The sequence below is a fragment of the Hesperophylax consimilis genome, chromosome 16 (assembly GCF_061612785.1).
Source record: "Hesperophylax consimilis isolate HC1 chromosome 16, BYU_Hcon_1.0, whole genome shotgun sequence".
In the NCBI taxonomy this organism is placed as follows: Eukaryota; Metazoa; Arthropoda; class Insecta; order Trichoptera; family Limnephilidae; genus Hesperophylax; species Hesperophylax consimilis.
The window spans coordinates 32,027,781-32,053,836 of NC_142851.1; the positions used below are offsets into that span (position 1 = coordinate 32,027,781).

General features: G+C 32.9%; 1 protein-coding gene across 1 annotated transcript in view; it reads left to right on the forward strand.

Annotated features, from left to right (window-relative positions):
• Positions 1-26,056, forward strand: part of LOC149417041 (protein turtle homolog A-like) — a 1,249,058-nt gene that overhangs the window by 831,034 nt on the left and 391,968 nt on the right. The gene's annotated exons all lie outside the window — the stretch shown is intronic.

Here is a 26,056-nt window from a genome sequence, read left to right on the forward strand (position 1 = left end):
CCTTACAACTACTAATCATATAAGGACACATCGCCACGTTGATCACGCAGCAATATAGTATAAAACAAGCCTTGGTCACTTGCAATCAGAAGGATCACCTTATATGGTGATCAACGGAAGAGAGATAAGCGCTAACGCAAAAATCATGCCCATAAAAGGAATGATTAACTACGGACGAGGGGGAATAAGAGGGGGAGAGACGAAAAAGGAGGAGAAGAAGAACATACAGAGGACGGGACTTGGGAGTTGGGAGAACTCGTCACTTCAGTTCAGAGAGCCGTGGACTTCAGTTGTGGGAGTTGGAATACGACCCAGGGATCACCCACACAAAGCGGCGAGGCCGAATGCAGTTTTACTCTAGACTCTGGAGGGTTGAACTACGCAAAGAACACGAGATAAGCAATCCAAACGTCCCACATCTGTTCCCATCAGTAAGGGATTTAAATAAATGGTAGGTACCTTTAATAAACGCAATGAAATAGAGCCAGTAACTTCCAACATACAACTGTTCCATACAATAAATTTAAAATATGATGCATAATTTTATTGGCAATTAAATGTTTTATCAGTATAACTGTATAAATTGTTTTCATTTTGATGGTTCCTTGAGAGATGGCCTGAACTGACGATCCTTGAGATAGATTAATAAATCAGGTTTAAATGTAATAAAATATTTAACAATTAGCAGACCGATGGAACCTAAGCGTAAGTCAAATACTACGTTTGGAGATCGCAATTTTGGAGTGTATGGAGGCTTGGAATTAACTCCCTACAAAAGTAAGATTCATAACAATCCCAACAGAATTTAGGTCCAATCTAAAAACTTACTCTTTAAGGGTCTCATAACCCCAAATTTAATATATCTGCCAATCTGAGAGTACCATTATTTTATTGCCCATAATATATCCTAATCATGTTTATTGGATTTTCATTTCACACCTCAATCTGTCTCTTACTGATGGACGAATCACAATGAAATAAATTATAATGAAATATTTCTACCACTTATCTTACAATCTACTTTTCCTTTCCTAAATGCGTTCACTAAAGAACATATATACCATTAAAATAGATACCTACTACAATTAAATAATAAAATTTCCAACTACACATGTTCCAAGTTATAAACTCTGCTTGTATTGTACTGTATCTTTCAAACCGTATCTAGTAATCAAGGAGCTCAGCCAGGAGTGAAGCCCGGGCAAGGCTATGTTTCAATTTCTAGATGATGCGGAATCTTTTTCTGATTTTTTTTTATCGCACCTGAGATACGTTACTAACAACGCTACAGAAATCCGACAAAAATAATAATAAATTAACTGTGTAGCACTTACGCTATTTTGCAAAATAGCGAGATCACCACAATTTCTTAGAAAAATGTGGATATTTCGTCTTCTCTATAACACGGTCCCTTCACGCCATGTCTTGGAAGGTAGGAATATACGTGAAAAAATCCCTAAAATTATTCACATCATACATCTTAACTTCCCGCGGATGGCTGAATATTAAAAATAGGAAATACGACTTTAATTCTGATATATGAAACCGAGAGGAGGAGAAGAAACAGTTTTTCACGAGGATAAAACTAAATTGGGATTTATATCGCTGTGTTTTTATTCCAATAAATAATCTACGTCTTTTTTCTTCCTTCATAATATTTCAGCACTCTTCTTGTGAAATTTATATAATGGTGCCTTAGAGTATAAATTTAAGTAGGGATTGTAAGTCATTATATTAAAGGTAATATGGAAAGGAAGATTACAGTGATACATATGGGATACTAAAAATTAACATGTTTAGATTGTTGTATATACAGCTAAGTACTACCTTTGTGTAAGACAAATTCGCTTGAAATAGCTCTAACAGTGTTTAGCGACCAGGTATGGCCAGGTTTCTCCGCTCCTTCCTCTTCCCTGTCCCAACCCCCCATCCCCTCCCCATTTCCCCTCCATTCAAAATATAGTCCCAGCTGCTTTTAACCATCTGCAGTGACAAATGCAGTGAGACTATGGCATTCTCAATTGGAGGTGGGGGGATTTGTACCCGCTACCTTCGGCTTGCTGGTCGAGAGCCTTACCCCTCGACCACGGAGGCCATCAATATCCTACATGTATGCAATTAAGGCGGGAATGATATCCTTGTTCCACTGATGAATGAAAGATAACATTGATCCCTTGAACACCGGTGCATAGTCGTGAAACACGCCAAATGTGCACCATATATTTGTACATGACTTAATTATTGATTATAATAATTTGTTATCCTTTGTGCTATGCATACAACCTTGTCATATGAACATTAGTTTATCATTAAAAATTAATAATATTTGACAAGTCAAAATATTTCACCAACAAATGTAGATATAATATGTCTCGACGCCATCTAGTGGAAAATTTAGCACTAACAAAACCTTTCCTATAAAATAAAGTTGGTTGTTACCAGGTGAAAAAAAATATCAATATGCAGTAATTGTTGATTGAAGTACTAGTACATATTTAATTATTTGGCGTGTTGGAAATAAGCCGATGTAGCTCAGTGATCCAGAGTACCTGACATCAGAAGGTGCGGGTTCAGTTCCCGTTGGCGGCATTTATTTTTACTCGGGAGATATTTTTAATTTGTATAGATATTTCAGGCGACTAATTATTGCTTATAATAACTTGTTGTACATGAGTTGATAATTTGTCACGACTCGGTCTTGAATTCACATCTGGGCTGCGAAACGATTAGCAGACCTCTGGATATCCTGCCTCCTACGACATGGGACTTTTCACGACCCATTTCCACCCCCTCCTCTTCTCAAAAACACCCCCCCACACTGCAACCTTAAAGATAATATAGGCGCTGAGATAAATTGATTTCCTGAAGGCCTCTTTTAAAATAAGGAAAACATAACGTCTATATGTATAAAAATAAACGTCTTTATAACAGAATCAACGTAATAATAATGTTATGAATTATTTATTAGTAACGTTTTATATCGTTACTTACCAGATTTAAAGGGATATCTCAGTATGGCTTATAATATAATATTGTATAACACGACAGCTACGCTTCTCTTAATCTCAACCAATTCAGAAACATATTGGTTTCTTCGTGCTTTGAGAGATATTTGCGGAATTCTATACGTTTCCTTCACGTTGAGGCAATTTATTCATATCGCTTTCCTGCTGACTCCGAGATGTTTCTGAGGATTTCCTAGAAATGCTGATAATATATAACTGGTTATCCTTGTGGCGAAAACTCGTCATTATTTTTTGTCGCTGGTGTTATCGTCTTAATTATATTTTTATGTGATACCTCACATTATCACCCCTGTCTGTTGATTTTACAGGCAGGGGAACTATGTTGCCACCCGGTGGGGCAGCATTGTGAGGTGGGTTAAGTCAGAAGGTTGGTAGAGATTTATTGATGAATTATATAAAGGGGGAAGTAGCTTAGTCATGACCCATTATCATAAAGCCTATGTCAACTGTGAACGGGTGCTCCGCTTATTAAGGTAAACCAAATACCTAATAATGAAAATCAAAACGCATTTCAATCTGAATGTGGATTTAATAAGAGAGCATAACTCTATTTAGTATTTAAAATCACAGGCAAATTGCGGTGAATAAAAACCAGATTCTGGTAGCAGACGGTTGCGTTTTTCTTTGTAGACTATACCAGCTTACAAAAATAGTGTCTCACTGTATTAAATACGCTACTGCAAAGCGACGAAAGATAAATTTGAAATTTCTTCTAACTTATCAAGGGTTAATATTTGCCTGCAGTGATTGATCATTAAATCATCTTTAACTCTTGATAGGCCAATATGCCAAACAAAACGTCTGTAACCAAGTAGGTCTTCCGACGACCGCATGATTCTTCTTATATTCTCTTATGGGCTTTTAAACTACAGAAATCCCAATTATTCAGTAAATTATTAATAGTTATTTATGTTTTTGGGCAGGAATACGTAAAATACTAAAATGATATATCAGGTATTTATGCTAATATAAGGGGGATAGTCATTTTGGGTACTACTTACTCCTCCACATGGCTGCGGGATAGTTAAAAATCATAATTTTAGCACCCAAGAGACCAAAAACAGACTTTATATTTATACTTATGAAACATTTATCAGTATTTGAACGTCCTAAGATTTAATTTGGTTTATTCCATGTCTTCCTGGACCGTTAACAACTTCTTCCACCTCCCGTTTTCACATCTCGGTCCAATAAAGCCTAAATTACAACATTATTCCTTGAACTTTATAACAAGCCAATTCCCAAATCAGAGTAATTATCTTTTACAGCTACGTAAAGAGTAATAATTCCACAATCTGGAAAGATAATTGGATGAATTAATTGAAGTAATAAGCATCCATCATCTGCCCATCTGCTCTATTTGTTACGCTATTTATCTGTACATTGCCGATTTGTAATAATCGTGAGTTTATTTTGTCATACCACCTACACTGAGAAAACTCATGATGTGAAATACTGTTTTTGTTGTTTGTTTTTGGGGTGTTATGCCGTGTTGCGCTAACTCCTTCTTTAGCCGACGTTTCGGACAGCGTTGCAGTGTCCATCATCAGGGCAGATCCGGTAGATCCGAAGATGTGTGTCACACATCTTCGGATCTACCGGATCTGCCCTGATGATGGACACTGCAACGCTGTCCGAAACGTCGGCTAAAGAAGGAGTTAGCGCAACACGGCATAACACCCCAAAAACAAACAACAAAAATGCTTTTGGCCGTGAGAATCTAAAAACTTACCTGAAATACTGTTGATTTATTAAAAATCTGGGAAATGTATTCGTTTTCCTGTTAAAAATAGGACTGCAGGCCTATAAAGAATGAATTGAAAGGTTTCATAAAAAGTATCAGTGAAAAGAAAATGTTTTATGAGGACGGTGGAACACGGATGCATACAAATACTGATATTTATATTGAAATACTGATATTATCTCATTCCGTCAACATATCTATTAGAGAAATAAAACATGTTCTCGATTTATTCTGAATGACTAATGTTTTATCAGGAAGTTGGTATGCTGTCATTTTTTGATGTGATCATATTTCTCCGTGTAGGGACATCCTGAGAAATTTCAACAATGTACTCTTGTGTTAAACGTTGATCCTACTAACGTTTTTTTCTCCGTCCATTTGTTCTTGATTGATAACTTAAGAATTTAAAATACATTATTTTTTAATTTTTAATTTTTAATTACTTATACTCATGTTTACTTATAAATATGTAAGTCTTATTTTAGTCTATTCATTATAATTTCAATATTTTCAAATGTATATTATAACGTAGTTACTTCAAGACATGTAGATGGACCATGCTTTTGTGCAACGGCAAGTTGAGCTTGGTGGAAGTGGAAACAGCGGAAGCGGGAAGGGGAGGCAAGATGGAAAGTGATGTGGATTCGTTGGTCGGGCTGGCGCTGGCTGTTGGCGAGACTGAAGTCGTATTTTGCCTGGAATATCACTCTCCCTGGGTTTATAAGCCAAATATATTGATAATTTGACGCTCTAGTTAGTTTTTATCCAACAGATCAAAACGTATATTGTGAGAAATAGCGCTTCAAAGTTTTTTTTTACGAAAAATACATATACAATGAAATTAGCTCAATTCTATGAATCCTCAAATAATTTGAAATTCTCGCCCCTCTGACCGAGAACAGTATCGACTTGTTCCAAGAATTCTGAGTTTAATTTGCTCCGTATTCTCGTTAAATTTATCACACGTGAAAAGGTGAGTGATCATATTATACGTAATTTTAATATGCGTGACAATATGCTTAATTCTAAGTATTTTTTTGCTTCAAAATAATTGACATGACGTACATAATAAAACATATTTGAACAGAATTGATTTTTGACAACACCACGTACAATGTGGTCTTGGAATATAAATTAAAATTTGGATAGTTAAAAAAAGTGTGCGTGCGTAAGTAAATTTGATTGAATATTTTGTTTTATTTCACAATTCAAAAGTTTTGATCGAATGTTTTCTTCCTTTTTATATGAATACGGTCTCAGCTTCACCCAACCGTCTAGAGCCAGTGAGACTATGGCATCCTCAATTGCGATATGTTATGAGGCTGAAGGTAGTGGAGAGGGAAAGAATATGGGAGGAGGAAGGTGAGGGGTACATGGCTATTCAGACCTGGTCAACAAACATAACTGAAGCCATTTTAAGCAGCGTTTCAATTCTGAATGGAAGTCTTACATCAGGGCATACTGAGAGTATATTTCACTCTAGAACGACCTGCAAGTATACTATATATTTAAAATTTCTATAAATATCATAAAAACATCAAAAATATTTGCTTCCGCTCGCCGGGATTTGAACCCGCCACCGTCGGATTGCCAGCCAAGAGCTTTACCCCTCGACCAAGGAGGCCGTCATATGCAAGTTTATAAAGGATTTACTAAAATTAAAAAGAAAAAAAAATTGCAGGCAGTCATGGAATCATGTTGATGAGGCGACACTCTTTAGAGAATCAATGGGAATTCTCTTTTTAATCTATCCTCACCGACGCAAAACTTTTTTGAAAAAAACGAAGTAACTTTGCCCAAGAGCAAATATAGCAATATACTACTCCCCACCGAGAGAATCACTGACCGGGTTGAATATGTAACTTGGATAGTCGTCATGAATATAGAGGCCCTTGTGTTCCAAAATAGCTGATAAATCAATAATCTTAGAACCTCACAGCAATCTACAAAAGTGGGTAGAGGCATAAAGCTCTCTTCTGAGGTGCGGGGAGTGAATATAATTTCCATTTAGTGGAAACAAGCCAGAGTAAGTCATCTCTTACTAGTAATAAGTAATAATACTTCAATCTGCATGGCTGGTTAGCTGGGTGGATGGATAGATGGATGGATTGAGCATCTACCATCTGCCCATCTGCTCTAGCTGCCGCTAACGTTATATATCACTGCCAGGGCCGCAATCGCGCGTCCGTTTGTTCGCGGTGAAGGCGGTGCACAGCGACGCTTGTCAAATCGGCGCCTATCAATTGCGACGCCCATCGCCTACGTACTGTTCTAAGATTATATAGCTATAGTTACAGAAATTGTAGAAAATAAAAATTACAAAAATACCTTGCTTCTTCCTAATTTTATAAATTATTATTTTAAATAATTTTGGAACAAATAGGTAATTTTTTAACAATCTTTGCTTGCAATATCATTTCAGATCATCAACAAATTTTGATAATTTTTAAAAAATTATCAAATTAACCTTGAATAATTAAATTATTATGTTTTTCAGTTATTTGGTCATAGAGCCTTTACACCCAGGTTAAGCTGAGTAATAAACTGAGTAAATGTGGTTCAATTAACTCAAATTTGCGGTGAATTTAAATAGATTGTAATTTTCAAAATTGGAACGAGTGTGCGAAGAATAAGCGATAGTGTACCTATATTTGATTTAATATTTTAACGGACAATCATTTCTGTCATTTTGATTTTGATGTGAGAGTAAGAAAACAGTGAAAACATAGCAAAGGAGAAGATCTGCGTGTATTGTATTTAGAATGGTAACCGAATAAAACAGAACTTGATAAAATAATATATGTATACCGGACATGATATGAGATATAATTTCTCTTACCTTATCTCACGTTTTTACGATGTCATATCTTTGATAAAATTCTTATGATATCTGTATACTGTATATATTATACTACCGTATCATATCAAATCCTTATCTCGTTTTTGCAAGCCGAGACCAATGCAATTATTTTAAATGAATTTTTGACATGATCGGGCATTTAAAAATAAAGTACTGAGTTAAAAATCTACGATCTTATGCATTTCTTAGGAGATAAGGGTAAGGATAAGGGTAAGATAAAAATATTAAAAATAATGTCGGAAATGTACAATTTCGTACAATAAAAAGTGATTTGTACAAGCAGTCATTTTTCATTGACTTTTTATTGACTATCTTGATATTGGTTCTACAATGTTTTTGCTGTCATTACAAGCTAGAATCTACCTGACCAACTCAGGGATCAAGGTATACATGTGTGCCAGTGTCCTGTTGAATTTGCTGTATAATTGTGGGCTCCACTTGTCCCATAAAATATGTATTGCGTTACGTTAGGTTAGGTTGGGTCTAGTTTGTTGTTCGTTTGATCTTGTTCTTAACCTTTCTTCATTTTTTGTTTTATCACGGATCAATTAAAAACTATTCACTATTATTTCTAGCCAGTTTCTCAACACATCCTCTTAGAATCCGTGACCTCGGACCTCGTAACGGAATGTCGAGCAGTGAACGGCAATCAAACTCGGTATGGCAATTTTCATTCGTTTCGTTTCCATCGGATTCTATCGCACCTGTCGGGGGCATTCCAGATTTCAACAGCAATTTAAATTTCTCATTGTTCTTTTTCTGGAAACCTTTTCCCGGTACTACCAGGTGTAGTTTTGAGACAGCTAGGGAAATTTCTCCAAACTAATATTTAGAAGTTGTGTATGTTGTGCATATTTTTGCACTCTCATTTTTTATTACTTACATTATACTTTTATTTGTCATTATCATCATGTGTGGAGTTACACAAAGATCTCTCTTTATTCATCGACTCTCTCGACCCGTCGCTTGTACCGCAGTATGAGGATGGATTCGTAGGTACGTCATTCCTGAATACACTGAGCCTAGATTCCTATTTACACTCATACCTCTTCCCTTCTCAGAAATTCTTCACCTCCCTTTCCTTAAGGTTCCGTAGTAAGCTTTAAAAAAGACGGAGAATATCTTTTGAAAGATATATGAATTCGTATGTAAGAAGGAGCGCGCTAATGTTAAAAACGATAATAACTAAGCGAAAATATTGAATATATATTTTTTTAAATCTGATTTATTTCTCCAAAGGGCCTCTTTTCTGTTTTTTTTTTTTAAATGCTGTGCTAAAAATATTTATATTTCATTCCACTGGACCTTGCTTTCAGCTACAAAGGTAGGTTCATAATGTATGTGTTCATTTTAGTGATAACTTACAATCAATAATTGACAAGGCTGTTAACTCGTGCGGTTAATGCGGATGCATTCGGTCGGCGACGACGCCACTCTGATTTCATAGCTATACTGATTTACAATCGTTATTTAATTGCGCAGCCTCACACACCTACGCACCTGCATTTGAACAAGAAATACCTTTGTTGTTATCAATTTGCAATGTGCGCCGTGCGGCTTATTTTATTAAAATTAAAACATGACAAGATTGTGATAAAAACCGTGAAAAAACTGTAATATAATTTTTCATAATCTATTGCATCAAATAATTTTTTACAGCGCTTCGTATATAAGCTCGTAGATTCCCAGAATGACTGGTTTTGTTGGAATTCAAATGACAATATCACCTCGTGCAGTCAATTCGCGGTGACGAGATATTGACAGTCAAATATTGTTTTGTGCCTATTTTTGAACGTAACTCGTTTTCCGAACACAATTTGTACAATAGAAACTCGTATCAAGGAGTCTAGCACAGTTAAATCGATAATTTTACTATATCAATGATTTAATACCTATTTTTGTTTGTCGACAACTTTTTTTATTGTTGCTGGAACGGAATCAATTTGTCGTATCTTACATGAATTAATAGTCTATGATAATTAACTTAGTCTATGGATTTCTCTCAGTTCTAACAGCTAAGTTAGTTCACAATCATTCATTAATAAGCCAGCTATTTTACGGAACGAACAACACTATCAAAAAACTCGTGCATATTGACAGCTTATCTGATCGCGTTAAAAGTAGCAGCTTTTGTCTATCGAATGCCTGAATCGTTTTCTCATCATGCATAAATGACGGGTTTCTTCAAAACCGCATTGACATAGAGTTTAATCAATATTCCGTGCTAGATTTCCTGGTCGACAATAGAATATTCAACATATTTATAATTATAAATGTACATTTTTTTACTGTTTCGAACCAATACCTATTTTCAGCAGTTTTCAAATTAGCATAAAAGATGCAATATTAAAAAAAGAAAACGAATTAACACTACTGATTTTCCATTTTTGACATTTCATATCGTGCTTAATATTGAAAATAATCATTACGATTTCAATAATAAGCAGTAAAAACAATACTGATCCCAATTAAGAGCCTTGATGTACGCCACAAATAGCTTTAAATGTACATTTCAGCAGCAGTTAGAAATCACATCGAAATGTATCATGACATTTTAAATTCATGTTTATACTATTTATCCATTCAACGGCAATCACCTTTTTCATTTAGATCTACACATTACCCTACAATCGTTGAGGGAAAAAAATGAGTAGGTATTGATTATTTATTAAAAATCTCTTCAAATTACTGGCAATCCGGTTAAAAACGGGACTGTAGACGGCTTCCTGATAAACTTTTTAGTAAATTCGTAATAATATCGCAACACGCGTTCATGCAACTGCGTTTGTCTTAATAATATATAATGACGAAATGCGATAATGTTAGGATTTTTATGAACACGTGTTCCGACATCGTGACAATTCGTTGGTATTTTACTTCAAATTTATCAGTAAACTTATCAATTCATACGTTAAACGTTAACTTATGAAATATTTTATTAAGTTAACGTTTTTATGTCAAATTACCCATCTAGTAACACATCTAATACTCATTTTTTCTTTAATTTTGAAATATTTTGTGTTTGTATGTATAATAACTTTATGTTTGTGATACTCTTATGTTTGCTTCACTCAAATGTAAATTGTTAACCTCGATACAGGCTTGGTCCTAGTGAGGTTGATTTTTATGTGAAAAAAAGTGTTTTATGTATAGTGAGATGCAATAAATATATAAATATAAATAAGTAAATAGGAATAATTTTAAGAGATTCTTAATAAATTGGAAATATTTTTTATCAGTAAGTTTTATTGGTGCAACAAAATTATTTGCGATGGTGGTATATTAATTTTAAGATAATAAAATATTGATATATGTAATAATATATCTTTTTGGAAGAGAGGTTAATTTTTTTCAATACGTACTATTTTGCACAAGAAACATATGCAACATATTGTATTAAATTAGCAAAAAGCAAGCCCTGCCGGCCCTTTCGGTGTTCACACGACACTATCACCCCGTATGGTTAGCGGTGCAATCAATTTGCGGTGGCGGCATATTGATGTCAGCCCTGTGACTGGCCAACGTGACGCTAACAACGTACGCGCCGGTGAACATTATTTGTAAGCGAGGAGGACATTTATCTGTATCGAGAATCGAGATACGGACTCCGCCGCCGTTCAAACCCGGCTGATACCGCCCCGCCCGCGCCGGTACTTACTCCCCGATACAGCGTCGCGTCAATATATTCTGCGAGATTAAAGGGTATATTTAATGTATCATTGCTGATCATTACATTAACTAATATGCATCGATATCACAGTTTTCTTGTTTCTTCTCAGACCCCAAATATATATATTTTTTATTTTACGCCCAGAGGGCTTTTACATATATACATAAAGGCAGTACAACTTAACATGAGAAAGAAATATACATACATCAATGAATTAAAAATAAGAGTACAGTGAAAAATAATAACAATAAAGTTACGATGTAGAAAAAATAATAAATACAAGATGTAAAATTTAAAGTATAGTGATCAGAGAATTACAACATTATTGTTACGGTATTTGTTCGGTATTGGTTTAGCATAGTATGAAACCGCTATATCGGGGAATTAGCTAGTTGCAGGAGTTCGGAACTGTCCAATTTGGATTTTAATATTTTATATTAGTTAATTGGTAATGATGAAAAAAACTAAATTATAATACAGATAATGATGGTTTATAATACTTCTATGAATCATACATTTAACTTCTAAGATATAGGTAGAGATATGTTTAATAAATTTGCTGATGTAGTTTGATAAATTTAACAAAGAACCTCTTTAGTTAGAACTTGTATCATGGGTAAATGATTTGATTATTTCATGTTTATACTGTATCAGTGACATATTCCATACATCTATGTGCAAATACATATTTCCCAAGTTTTGAATTCTGTGTAGTGGTTTATTAAACTGTGCCCTGGTAGTAGTATTACAACAATATTATGTATTTAAAAAGACAAAAGTTCAAACAAAAATAAAATTAACTAAAAAAAACTTAATTAAAAAAAACAAAGCCAAACAACCTTAGCATCTATTTCACGATCAATATGACGGCGTTAAAAAGATAGTGGAAAAAAAATACATGTTTTTTAAACTGCATATGAATCTCGTGAGGTGGCAGTGTCCTGTGAATATGATTGCTGCCATACTCTTTTTGGTTTTGAACCATTCCTAAGTTCTTTCAACAATATAATTTTTTACATCGTCTGTTTCTTGTAAGGGATTAGTTCAGTGCATGGTATGTGATTTTAACTATATTCATCAGATATCTAGCCGAACGTACATCCCACATGGCGGTCAGCAACCCATTGCGTAGGTTTATTAAAATCCAAGCATCACAAAGTAAGGTTAAGTTTGCTAAGGTGATGTGGTCAGTAGTGACGTCATTGACTGACCCGCGTCACTCATGGTTAACAAGATGGCGGGTAACCTGTCGTCTGTCAAAATCAACTTATTAATATTGCGTACCTAGTAAAAATACACATTGTTTACGAAGCCACAAAAAAGGTTATATTTTGTGTGATTTTACCAATATAATTTTTGAGAGAAATAAAAGTTAGAAAAGAAGTTAACAAAGAAAACTAAGTTAGCTCCACATAAAGTTGATAAAACGTGGATAAAAAAATAAGCAAGGGGTGTACACGAAAACAGAGAACCTCTTATAGAAAATGTGATGATAAAATGTGTAAATGCTTTACGTTTATTTTTTTAATGATAAACTAATGTTTATAAGACAAGGTTTTTTATGCATAGCAAAAAGGATAACAAATAATTATAGGCAATTAAATTTCAATGCAAATTGAAAATATCTCCCGAGTAAAAATAAATGCGGCCAACGGGAATTGAACCCATACCTTCTGATGTCCGGTCAGGTGCTCTGAACCACTGAGCTATGTCGGCTTATTTCCAACCCGCCAATAATTCAATATGTACCTACTAGTACCTCAACCAATAATTACTGCTAATTATATTTTTTCACCTGTAAACAACCAACTTTATTTATGGGAAAGGTTTTTTTAATGCTAAATTTACCACTAGATGTCGTCGAGACATATTATATCTACATTTGTTGGTGAAATATTTTGATTTGTCAAATATTATTGTTTTTTTAAGGCGACTAATTATTTGCTCTACGTTTTTTAAAGAATTCTTACTTTATACGCTGACCCAAATATGAATGTATGATTCATCATAAAATGTTTTCCGGTACGTTAAAATTGAGTTCCGTTTAAACATCTGACTTAGTGTAGTGGCCACTGGGTATCATTAATCCCAACTTTCAATAACTGTAGAGCTGCTACTGAAAACCGTATTTCAAAACTCGTACCACCGACCTAAAATTTGACTTAGAACCACTGAAGTTAGTAGGAACGATCATATAACTAACGCAAAATGGCTTTAAAATTAAAAGTTAGTTGTGGCTGCCTTCATATTCCAATTAACTTTAATGGAAGATAAACATTCGAAGGAAAACTAGAACCTTTTAACTGCTACATTATAACGAAATCGCAACTTAAGCTTGTCTCATAATTTATTATAATTAGTTATAGTTTCACAAGTTCATTTAGATCGTTATTTCAACAAAATGGCTGGGAGCGTTATGAAGTTATGTGAAAATTGAGATTCTTATTTTAGGTATTTTAAGTAATAAAATTGTTTTAAATTAAACAATGACTTTGTAAACATCACTTATAGGTAAATACTTAATGCCGACCGGGTTTCGCTACAACCGTAGCTTGATCATGGCAGTATAATACTAAACATCTAATATCTAAATTAACATGTGTTGATATCATGGTGAGTGGACAGTCTGAACTACAGGATATCAACACATGTTAATTTAGATATTAGATGTTTAGTATTATACTGCCCTGATGAAGCTACGGTTGTAGCGAAACCCGGCCGGCATTAAGTATTTACCTATAAGTGATGTTTACAAAGTTATTGTTTAATTTTAAATTGTAATGTCATATGAAGAAATAAAATTGTTTCTTTGCATTCATAAATACACAACAAAAAAACTAGCATATTAGAGACGCTACATCCCAAGGTCAAAAACATATCCAACGAGCAACTACAAATAAGATATTTGGGCAAAAAAGCTTATTTTACTCTAGTACTAAACTATGCAGCAAAATTTCACTCTCATTCAAAACTTACAACAATATTCAATACATTTACATCTCAAATAAAAAAAAATACAAAACATAAGGAGATCAGAAATATAGAATATACACTGACACGAAATACAAATTGAAAACGAAACAACTCAACTGTACTAAAAACATGTTATTTTATAATTACTTCATATTATCCATACCACAAAATTTTAATAAGTTGTAATAAAATCCCCAGTGAGGACATCATAATCTCTTTTTGTCATAAAAAGGGAAGATAATAAAGGGCTTATTATTATTATATTTTTTTCAATTACTAGTATTTTAATAATATTTTTTCTCCTTGTTTGATGAATTAAAAAATATATAACATTCATTTTCAATCAATGTTGGTCAAATCTGTCTTGAATGTCTCTCACACAATTATATTAGTACCTTTCTGGGAACCGTTGAAGTTTTAACTATCTGGTAATTTTCGCAGTAGCCATGTAAGGATGCATTTACTTTTCTAAACATTCTTTAAATCATTTAATGTGAATTTAAGAATAAAAATTATGAGGTTGAGGTGTAAAATAATATCCAAAGTGTCCCATTTTTTATCCTTAACTTTAATAATGCAACAACCATCCTGCATGAAAAAAAAAAATCATAAAAAATCAAAAAACATCACGAGATTTATTCACAGAAGTGCAGTCAAAGAGAAAAAATGTTGTCCCATAATTTGGTTTTTAAGTTGCGACTGAGTCCTAGCCCCAATACTTTCCGACGCTTTGCAAGAATCGATGGTGGGCCGAGGCTACTTGTTGTGGTCAGAAGGGTCGAGGGACGCAGAGCAAGGTCCCTTACCAGCCGCCATGCCATTAGATGGAGCAGGTCGTGACCGCAACAGGTAGGTACCGAGTAGGTACTTACATCATCTATAGTATCAGCCCTGCAAGACGCAGGGTATAAGGAGAGATGTAGGCCTTGTTGAGGGGGACTCATGGGATCACGATCACGAGGAAATGACCAGAAAGTGAAGATGAAAAATTATGGTAATAATTGTTTCGTTAATGAAGGCTTGGCAAATGTATGTTTTAGCAAATGTGTGTTTTATCAAATAAAATCACCACAAACAACAACATCCCAGAATATTCAAAACCTCCTTAAACCCACTTTTATTTCTTATTTAAAACACCATTACCGAATTAGAAACACTAAATCTTCTGAACAACGTAAAAACACAAATACAAAGGGCAGTGACAAAATATCAACAGACGACACTTAGGACGGGTTGTTTCGGAGAATTGGAACAATTCATCAAATTTCAACGTTCATTTTCGGGTTCTGTGAAGGACTTATTCAAGTTCTGTTTTCATATCATTGTAGGCTAGTTGCTTGACAAAACTGAAATAAAAACAGAACTTGAAAAAATCTTTCACAGAACTTGAAAATGAACGTTTAAATTTGATGAATTGTTCAGATTCTCCGAAACAACCCGTCCTTAAACTATTAAAATCCATACAATAGTCATCATATTACCATCTCTCTACCTAATCTTATAAATTGAAGTATTAAAGAAGGCATGTTCCAAAAATTTAAAAACTGCAAAGTTATTCCAATCGACAAAAACTAAAACAAGGACAACAATAAATTACTACAGTCGAATTAAAACAATTAGTATGATTAACCTTTCGAAAATCTTGAGAAACATGTCAAAAATAATCTACTAGCTTTGCGCCAAATCAAATTGGTTTCAGAAAAAATATGGGATTCCCTTAAAACAAATATAAATCTTGCTGGAAAATGATGCTTCGGAATCATCAATATATTTATACTCGTTTATAATTATTACTTTAGTTTATTGTTTAACGAAGTACAGAGATTACGGAATTATGCTATCTAGTTGGTAACTGGTATGTGAGAGAGAGATGAAACTAAAACATGGGTTTTTTTTAAATATTATTATACTAGATATGTCTAGCTCTACACTGACAAAGTCAAACCCCTAAGTTTACTGTCCCATAATACGCACAATAAAGAATTTGTAATTTAACTTCTTTGTAAAGGCTTGTTAAATTACATTTTATTATTTTGTAAATTGACTTTATCATTTTTTTCTACATTTTATATACCTAGGTAATCTCTGTGTACGCTGTTTGTCTGACATGATGGACCTCAATCAAATTTGCTTACAAAACAGCAATATTAAACGAATTTAATGCTCTCAATCCAGAATATTGTTTCTTTACTCTCAATATACATAAAATTGTCGTGTTTTGAAAAGTGAAACGTAAAGTTCTAACAATGGCTCGGTAGCTTCCATCGTCATTCATATTTTACGAACTCAAACAGTTTCTCCATTGGAGTAGGTTCAACGTACTAGCAACTTTTCGTACCTATTCCAAGAAAACTTTTGTCCATTTCCGAACCCTTTGTTTTATAGAAATCGAATCGAAACTTTTAAGTTAAGAGTGGACGCGGGCCATTGATATCAACTATCTCCAAACGAGAATGTATTGTTTCCAAATCTTCGTTTGATATACAATAATGTTCTATTCTGCCATAAACGTCCTGGAAAAGGAGCCATTACGATCCAGGCAAGACCAGGACATCAGTTATGTAGTGGTAGAATCGCGTCTGTATTATTTATTTATTTATTTATTTATTTATTTATTTATTTATTTATTTATTTATTTATTTATTTATTATTTTATTTACGCCCTAATGGGCTTTTACATGAAAATATACATTTACATTGATTACAATAATTGAACATAAGAAGATAAATGGAGTTAATTGTAAGAAAGCAACACATATAATAAAATTTTGTGCAATTTAGCAAAACACTAATAAGATGGATTCAATATAAAATATACCCAAGCATGAAATAGTAAGTAAAAGAAAGTTCAACATAAAAAGTAAGTAAGTGGGTGTGTTTAAACCCAGTATTAATTGTGAGTTTAAGAAATCGATAAACCAATATAAATTAGAGTGTAACTTACTCGTGAGGTAAAGAACATTATAACAGAGATTTAAAAAAAAAAAAAAAAAAAAAAAAAAAAAAAAAAATAAGAGTTGCACCTGTAAAAAGCAAAAACTAATAGAATTTAGCAATATCGACATGAATAAGAAATAATAAGATCTGAGATGGAACATAGTGTTATGTATAAAAAGTAGTTAGTAGGTATATGCATACAATTATAAGTGTATAGTAGAGCAAATAAAAAACAAACAAATATGGATATAATTTACTTGAAAGGTTTCGAATGGGAGAAGATGTAATAAAATTATTAAAGCTATAAAAGTTAATTATTAGCCGATAGAATCGAAATAAGTTGCCTTTTAAAGCTCACAAAATTGTCAAAACCAAACATATCTATAAGTTCACAGTATTTATTCGCAAGGTTGTGAATTCTAGGAATTGGTGAAAAAATAGAATAATTAGTGTTGAGGTTCTTGTTAAATTTAAAAGTATCTTTACTGCGAGTTTGCCTAGCAGGAACATTAATGCAAATAAGTTCCAACAAATTAGGGCTGTCAATTAAAGATTTAATAATTTTGAATAAAAATAGCAAATCAATTAACACTCTTCTATCAGATAATTTAAGAAGTTTAGTTTCAGCAAGCAAGTTATTGTAATTTATAAATTCGATTGGAATTTTCATTTTAAAATTAATGTACCGAAGGAATTTATTTTGTACCTTTTCTAATGATTGAGAATGGACCTTGTAGTACGGTGACCATACGGTGGAATTGTATTCTAATTTGCTTCGTACTAACGAGCAATACAGATGTTTTAATGTTGACATACTTTTAAAATTTGCTCCCATTCTCAAAATAAAACCTAGTATTCTCATCGCATCGCTTGTTATTTCATCGATGTGTTCGTTAAACTGTAGACTCTCGTGGAATATAACACCAAGATCACGAATCTGTGATACACGAAGAAGATTAGCACCATTCATAAAATAGGAAAAATTAAGTGGATTTTTGCCTTTGTAAAAACTGATAATCTGGCATTTACCTAAATTTAGTTGCAAATCATTGACAGAACACCACGCACATAGTTTATTAAGGTTCAACTGCAAAATTGCGCGATCGTCATCGTCTTTGATTATTCTGTATATCTTCAGATCGTCATTATACTTCTAGATGTGTTGGTTGTGCCACGTTTGTATATATTTGTGACAGATGTTATGTTTATACCTATGCTGTAGCTATAGCAACATGATTATAATGGTGACAGTTGTAATGTATATACACTTAATGTGACAGACCCTGTAGTGGTGGGATAATGTCTGTAGGGGTAGTAAAAAGATTATGTTGGTGATATACAAAAGGCAATGTTGTGATATCAATGTCTGGGGTGATAATAGTAGTTTTTATGGTTTTATTGGGTAGGAAATCTGGACAATGACGGGTTAGTGGCAATAAAGATAAACAGTATTTGACGATGTTTTATTTGTGAGACATGTCAACTTAAGCAAGTAATTAATTAGCGTTAGATATTAAAATTAAGTATTTTTATTTGCGCTCTTGAGTTAGTGATGTATTTATATGCGTTGAGGTTATTTTTCACAAAGAAACGCTTGGCAAATTATCCATTTTATTATTGAAAGACAAATGTTCCCGGGTGACGGATATACTGAAAAGATTTGAAAACTGCCATCACTGTGAGCAAAAATATTTTATTTGCATTGATGGAGGATTTGCCTGGCTGATCAAACCAGCGCAGTGACGCGCCTGGGTGGGAACCTGATACATTTGTCTACTCAGCTACTAAGGGGTCGTCTATAAAAGCTTATTTTGTGTGCTTAATTTTTAAATATTTGAATTAATTAATTGAATAATTTAAAGATTTAAAAACATCACGGAATATTACATAAAACATGGAGCTACACTTAAAAGAGCTACTGCATACTAATAACTCGCCGAAACTTGTTCCACTATTAGAACGAGAAAAGTGGAGCACGTAGACCGAAAATGGTAGTTTTAGGTAGAGCGTGGGAGAGTCGGAGGTCAGTTGGAGGTCAAAAAGCGGAACCCATTTTTATTATTCAATTCTCATTATATTATCTTTTTCTCATCTACATATAATACATTAATGACATGAGGAAGAAGAGAAGTTATTCTTCAAAAAATTACCATATTCGAAGAATAACTTTTCTTACTCGGCGTTGAGACGGTTTGACGGCCTACATGGTCGAGGGCTAAGTCTTTCGACTGGCAAGATGAAAGTCGCAGGTTCAAATCCCTGCGTGCGCAAGTAAATTTTATTTGATTAATTTGTGTATTTTCACAAATTATTCATTTAATATAAAATGAAGTATATTTAGAAGATACTCTCAGTATCGTACTGGTGTAAGACCACCATTCAGAATTAAAACAGTTTGGTGACCAGATCTGAATAATCAAGTAATTCGAAACCTTCCTCTTCCCCATCTCTTTTCCCTCCTTACTATCTTCAGCCTTACAACATGCCCCAATCGGGGATGCTAATATCTCACCGGCTCCAGACTGTTGGGAGCAGTTGGGACTCTTGTGCAGTTTCAAATAAAAATACAATTAAATCTATTTTGCTAAAAACATTTCATCCTAGCTGTCCTAATATTTACTTTGTTACTTCTATGGAATAAAGGGTTCCATGATGACTCAACACAGTGACAATTCAACACACTCTTAAAAAGTGATTTTTTTTTAACCTAACCTAACCTAACCTGCATAACCCAGTTAATAAAGTTTTTGTTTCATCACTTTCCATGACTTTATATAACTTTTTTAAAGATGTGATGATTTATCCGGTTACCGGAATAAAGATAAATGATTATTAATGCTTCAAATATGGTTACAATCTACTGTCAAGTACCCATCTGATCACTCACGTAACATTTTTTTTTCTTTCTTTCTTTTGTAATATTTTGAGTTTATTTGTATTGTGTATTGATTACTTTATGTTTATTTTACTCAAATAATAAATTGTTAATCTCGATACAGTTTAAGTGAGCATGATTATTATGAGTACATGTATGTTTAGTGAGAAACAATAAATCAATTGCTTCCACCAAATAACTAAGACCAAAATAATTTATTTTTACTAGCTGATGCATACCCGGCTTTCTCTACTTTTTAAAAATATGATATACAAGTATTACATACATAAAAAAAGTTTAAAATCTATCATTTATTTTTTTACATAGTTCTAAATTCAAATGTGACCGTAAATAGTTATTTTAAACCTAATCTTATTATTTTTATTTCTATTTTATTTAAACATTTTACATCTTTTTTAGTCGATCAGTTTTATCTTTATTTTTATTTCTAATATGGTTTTAAAAATAATATGCGTTTTTTTTTTGCGTAACAATTTCCTTTTCCCTTATTTTTTATTATTGTTATGCTCAAATAAATCATGTACGACTAACATAATACGGGCATGAGCCTAGTATGGTTGTTGAGAAAATCACCAAAATTGTATTTTTTTAAAATTTATAAATTAAATAAATATAAAAAAATAAGTATATAAAATATTTAAGAACCTCTCCAAACGACATTGGAAACCCTTTCAAAATCCGTCGCATAGCTTAGAAGAACTAAGCGCACAAAGGGACAGACGCGGATAGCGACTTTTTATTATAATAGTATCCAAGTATTGGTGACCGGATAAATCATCAAAATGATAATTCATTACATCTTCAAAAGTTATATAAAGTCATGGAAAGTGATCAAAAAAAAACTTTATTAACTATGTTAAGTAGGTTAGGCTAGGTTAGGTTTAAATTAATTTTTTTTCATCGATTTTAATGACTATATATCACTTTTTAAAGGTGTGTTGAATTGTCACTGTATTGAGTTATCAACGGAAAACCATAGTTATTCACAGAAATAAACTCAATTTTTACAAATAAAAAGTATTTATTTTTCCAATTTCCATTCCTAGAGATTTGCTCTGTTGATCCCTTCTCGCGTAATCCGAAAGTTCTCTAAACTGGCAATAATTATAAAAAAAGTTGCTGTTAATTTTCTTTATTGTATCGCTCATATTCTTGAACATTATCTCAGCCTTTATTAAACCCTAATGTGGTATTTGTGCGAAGTTGTTTCTCCCTTCTTAGGGAGGTTGTTCGAGGTTGCTCAGGGTGGCTCGCGGCTTCCTAGGGGGGTCTTTTCAAGTTTCCCCATAAAAAATCTTTACACTCCGCGGGGAGGGGTGGAAGGTTCTAAACAGAATACTTAAATATTTTACGCGAGCCTTCAAAGGGTATATTTTGGAAATTTTAAAGTTTCAGGAGCGTCATTATCTTAACTGAGTCGCCGTGAAGGCAACTTTTTACAGGGGAATATGAGAAAGATTCTCCCAATAACCTGTACAGCCTTTATTACGGACGTGCCTCTCTGTTTACTGTACAGAGTACACACCTTATAAAGATTTTACACTGAATAAAAAGTTTTTTATTATGTTTTATTAGGCTATAGCGGTAGTCTATCCCAAGTATAATATCGTAATTTCAAATTGGTTTACTGTATTGAACAAGTTCTAAGTATTGATTTGGATAGTAATAATAACACTTAACTGAATGATTTGTATGGCGCCGTTTATGTACAACATAACCTGTTCAAATTTGACTATAAAATATCTATTTAATTATTGACAAACAGATGCAGAAGACACACTTACCTAGCAGGTCAATTTAAATAAATAAGATTTTATTAGAATATTTAAACTCGGAGAAGTTACAACTTTTGTCGCTATTTAAAATACTGGACATTGCAAGATTTTACAGTTGCCATTTCATACCCCATTACTCTTCATATTATATTTATTTGGAAATAAAAAATTAGAATTGATTTTAATTGTAAGTAATTAAAATTGAAGAATTCTTTTATCACAAAAGTCTTAAATATCCTACTTATTTCATTCTACAATCATGTATGAGATAGTTGTATTTAACGTGATTCCAGTCATCAGGTTGCATATTTTAAAAAATGAACACCCTGTCAATATGGTACAAAGACTAACTATTAGTAATTTTGAAAAAAAACTACATTCTCTTCAGCAACATTATTCATAATCTTCCAAGTTACAAAAATGCATCGATAAAAAACCCATAGTTACAAATATTCAATTATAATACATTGAAACAATTAAAACTTTATTCATCATTAAGACATGAATTTTACATCCAAATTACTCTATTTTCTGCACAACAAATGCATAGTAAAAATATTGACCAAAGTGACAAAATATTTTACTAGTCATACCGAAGAAATAAAAATAATAACATTCAAGAAAAAAGTTTGATTATTGTTAAAAAAACTGAACACTCGTGAGATCATTAACAAAATGCAGTAACTTCATTTCGAACCATATTTTTGTTTTTTACTGTTACCACAGTATTGTTATATACTCTATGATATACCAACTAGGAACACAAGACAAAGTGTAACATTCTTCTGCAATTCATACACAACCATCTATCAGACACACTCTCTAACCAATAGGACGCATATATTATATATTAAGTGACTTCATTTATATGTAGAATTAAACGAAATCTATACCAGCATTTTGTTGAATCCTACAAATTATAGTAGCGTTGGTAATATAGTTTTAGTGATTTGTCTTATTTATGATATTATTCTAGTTTCTATATATTTTTATTTTATTGTTACCTGTTTTACTAATATTGTTTTGTTTTCAGTTTATCAGTTTAACGTTAGTTCATACTTTAAAAATTTGTGTATAATTTTCGATAGCTCACTAGGTATATTCTGTTCATCCATGTAAAAGCTCGGCTAGGCGTAAAACCAGATAAAATATTACTTTTCACTCCTACACCAAACTCAAAGACTAGTTCTCTTCATTGGCGTAGAAATACTTACAAATATATATTTCTCTATTTGTTCTTATGGCTTTTGTTATATTTAATTGTAACAATATAATAAAGAAAACATTAAATAAAATAAGATTGATACTGGAAAGGTAACGGCTAGTAGCTGTTTCATGAAACATTATATTTAATAATGTACGATAGATAATGGAAAGGTTAGAGCTAGTAGCTGTTTCATGTAACATTAAATAATATAAGATAGATACTGGAAAGGTTAGAGTCAGTAGCTGTTTCATGTAACATTAAATAATATAAGATAGATACTGGAAAGGTTAGGGCCAGTAGCTGTTTCACGGTACTTGAACAATTCATCAAATTTCAAAGTGAGTATTTAAGTTCTGCGAAAGTTCAATTCAACTTCCTGTAGAGTTCTCCTTGCAGGATTCGTGTATGCATATTGCAGTAAATGGAAACCTTTATCCCATCCGTATCCTGAATTCAAACATTTCAAATAGAGCGATAATTTAAAAATAATCGTAAACTTTGAAAAGTGTTTGTTTCCAATCAGTTTTATCTCTAGAATCTTTAAAACAGCTTGAATCCCGTTATGTAATATGTAAAGACATCTCTTTATGCTTACGGCCCTCTGGCGTACACAATATATTACCTTGTGCCAACCTCAAAATAATGTAGCGTTAATTGCAAATTTAGGCCCTGACAGGTGAGGAGAGTGTTTTATGGATTAAACGATTATCAAAGAAGACGAAGGCTAAGTAATGTGGGTAGTTTAATAGGTGCTTTAATTAGTTTGGACTTATTTGAATTTCTAAAGATAGTGGGAGAATTATTATTATAAAATAAACGTAGTCAAATTATTCGTGGGAGTTGTGAGTAATTAATATTCAACGTTAAAACGTATTTGCTCGGAAATCTTGTTTCAAAATGTATTTAACGATTTTTACAATTTCATCTTTCTACAATGACGCTTAAGTGTCAGTTTTTACCTCACTAATTTCTCTATAATTGATTTAACCAATACGATTTATTTTTTAAATGAAGTGTCGATATGTGACTACATGAATTTTCTGACTGGTAATGAAGCCAACCTGTCACAACATTTTGAAGGTCTTCATCATTGATTACTTCCATACGTTCACTGACATGAATAAGTAACTTGGAGTCCAGTACTTAGCTAACGATAGAGATCTTGAAAATGATGTGACCGTTTGGCTGCATACCCAGGCGACTGAGTTTTATGTTTAAGGAATTTACAAAATAGTGAAAAAAGTGAAACGCTGTACTTTTAAGAGGCATATAATAAAATATCTATAAACGGTGGTAACAGCCCTCGTATATGCATTTGTCTATTAAATGATTTGAGTAGTGAGTTAAATAGGTTTTCCTACATTGAGAAAATTACTAATATTGAATATTGCTAATTTATTAAGAGATTCTCTTCAAATTATTCGTTATCTAGTTAAAAACGGATTTGCAGGCCCTTCAAATGAATTGATATGTTTTCTATTGAACCTTTAAAAATAAACACACTAGCCGATCTTTTCCAAACTACGTGCACTAACTACATTTGGAAAGCCCGCTACGCACTTGACTGAAGACAGGGACCACTTCACGGCCTTCAAAGCTGCAACCCAAAAAGGACCTTTCCACGATAGACTATGGCGTCTAATAAATATTGTTTTGAAGAGGACAATGAGGAAGAATATTTTAAAACTAGTAATCTACAAAAATGGTTGGAGGACAAAACATACAGTAAATTAAATTAGTTTAACAATAAGCTGACGTTCTTTCATCTTGTATTTGTGATATCATTATAGCGGATTACTTTTCGACAGCACTTGACATTACGCACAGTAGTAGAGCAATTACAAAAACCCAACAGCTCGGAAAAAGTATTTCAATAATATCCCAAAACTGAATTAATAAAATTATACGTAGCTATAGTAGAAATGATCTGCTCGTGAAACAAAATTGCGTTGGTATATATAATAAAAATAAAAAACATTTTTAAAGACCTGTATAAAAAAAATAATGCTTTCTCTCCAAAACCCCAAAAAAAACAATTTGCAATGAAATTATGTAAAACTGATGCTATTTCAGAAAACTGATTTTGTACTTTTAGAATTAGATTCCGAAATACTGTTTCCAAATTCATCATATAAAGTAAAACTACGTTATTTAATGAAAACAAATAAAAAGTATTTCATAAATTCTAAAACAAAGTGATATAATGTAAACAAATTATTGGGACATAAATCATCATCGACGTAATCAATACAAATCAATTTGTACTATATCGTATAAAAATAATAATAAAATATCAAAAATTGAGTTGACATGCGCTTAGTTTGATGGTTGATGTGTAGAACCTATTAAATGGACAAGGATAACTGCATAGCGACTAGTTTTGGCAGCGAGTGTGGCGGCTGAGAAACGCGCTGAATGCAGAAAGACATTACTAAATGCGAGAAACAAAATACGGAAGCCGATAACTCATTACACATATTGTGTATGAGTTATCGGCTTCCGATTTTGTTTCTCGCATTTAGTAATCTCTTTCTGCATCGCGACTAGTTTTGGCAGCGAGTGTGGCGGCTGAGAAACGCGCTGAATGCAGAAAGAGATTACTAAATGCGAGAAACGAAATACGGAAGCCGATAACTCATTACACATGCGTATCGTTTTTTACACGAACGAGTCAGAGATACGACCCAACCTCACGCAGCCAACATCAACTGTAAAAGGGTGATAAGTAATCAAATGTATTTGTTTAATTTCATTATATCAATCAGGTAAAAAAGATACCTCAATTTATTCAGTTAAATTTGTCGGGTTTTTTATTGTATTTTATCTACATATCGTGGGTTCTGAACATTGATGGAGTACAGTTTCGACAGATGGATCTCATTGAACAGGATCACAGTGTCAGGTCATACAAAGTTGTCGTGAAATGGGTACGTTTAACCCCGAGACCGTCATCACAAGGTTACCGCCG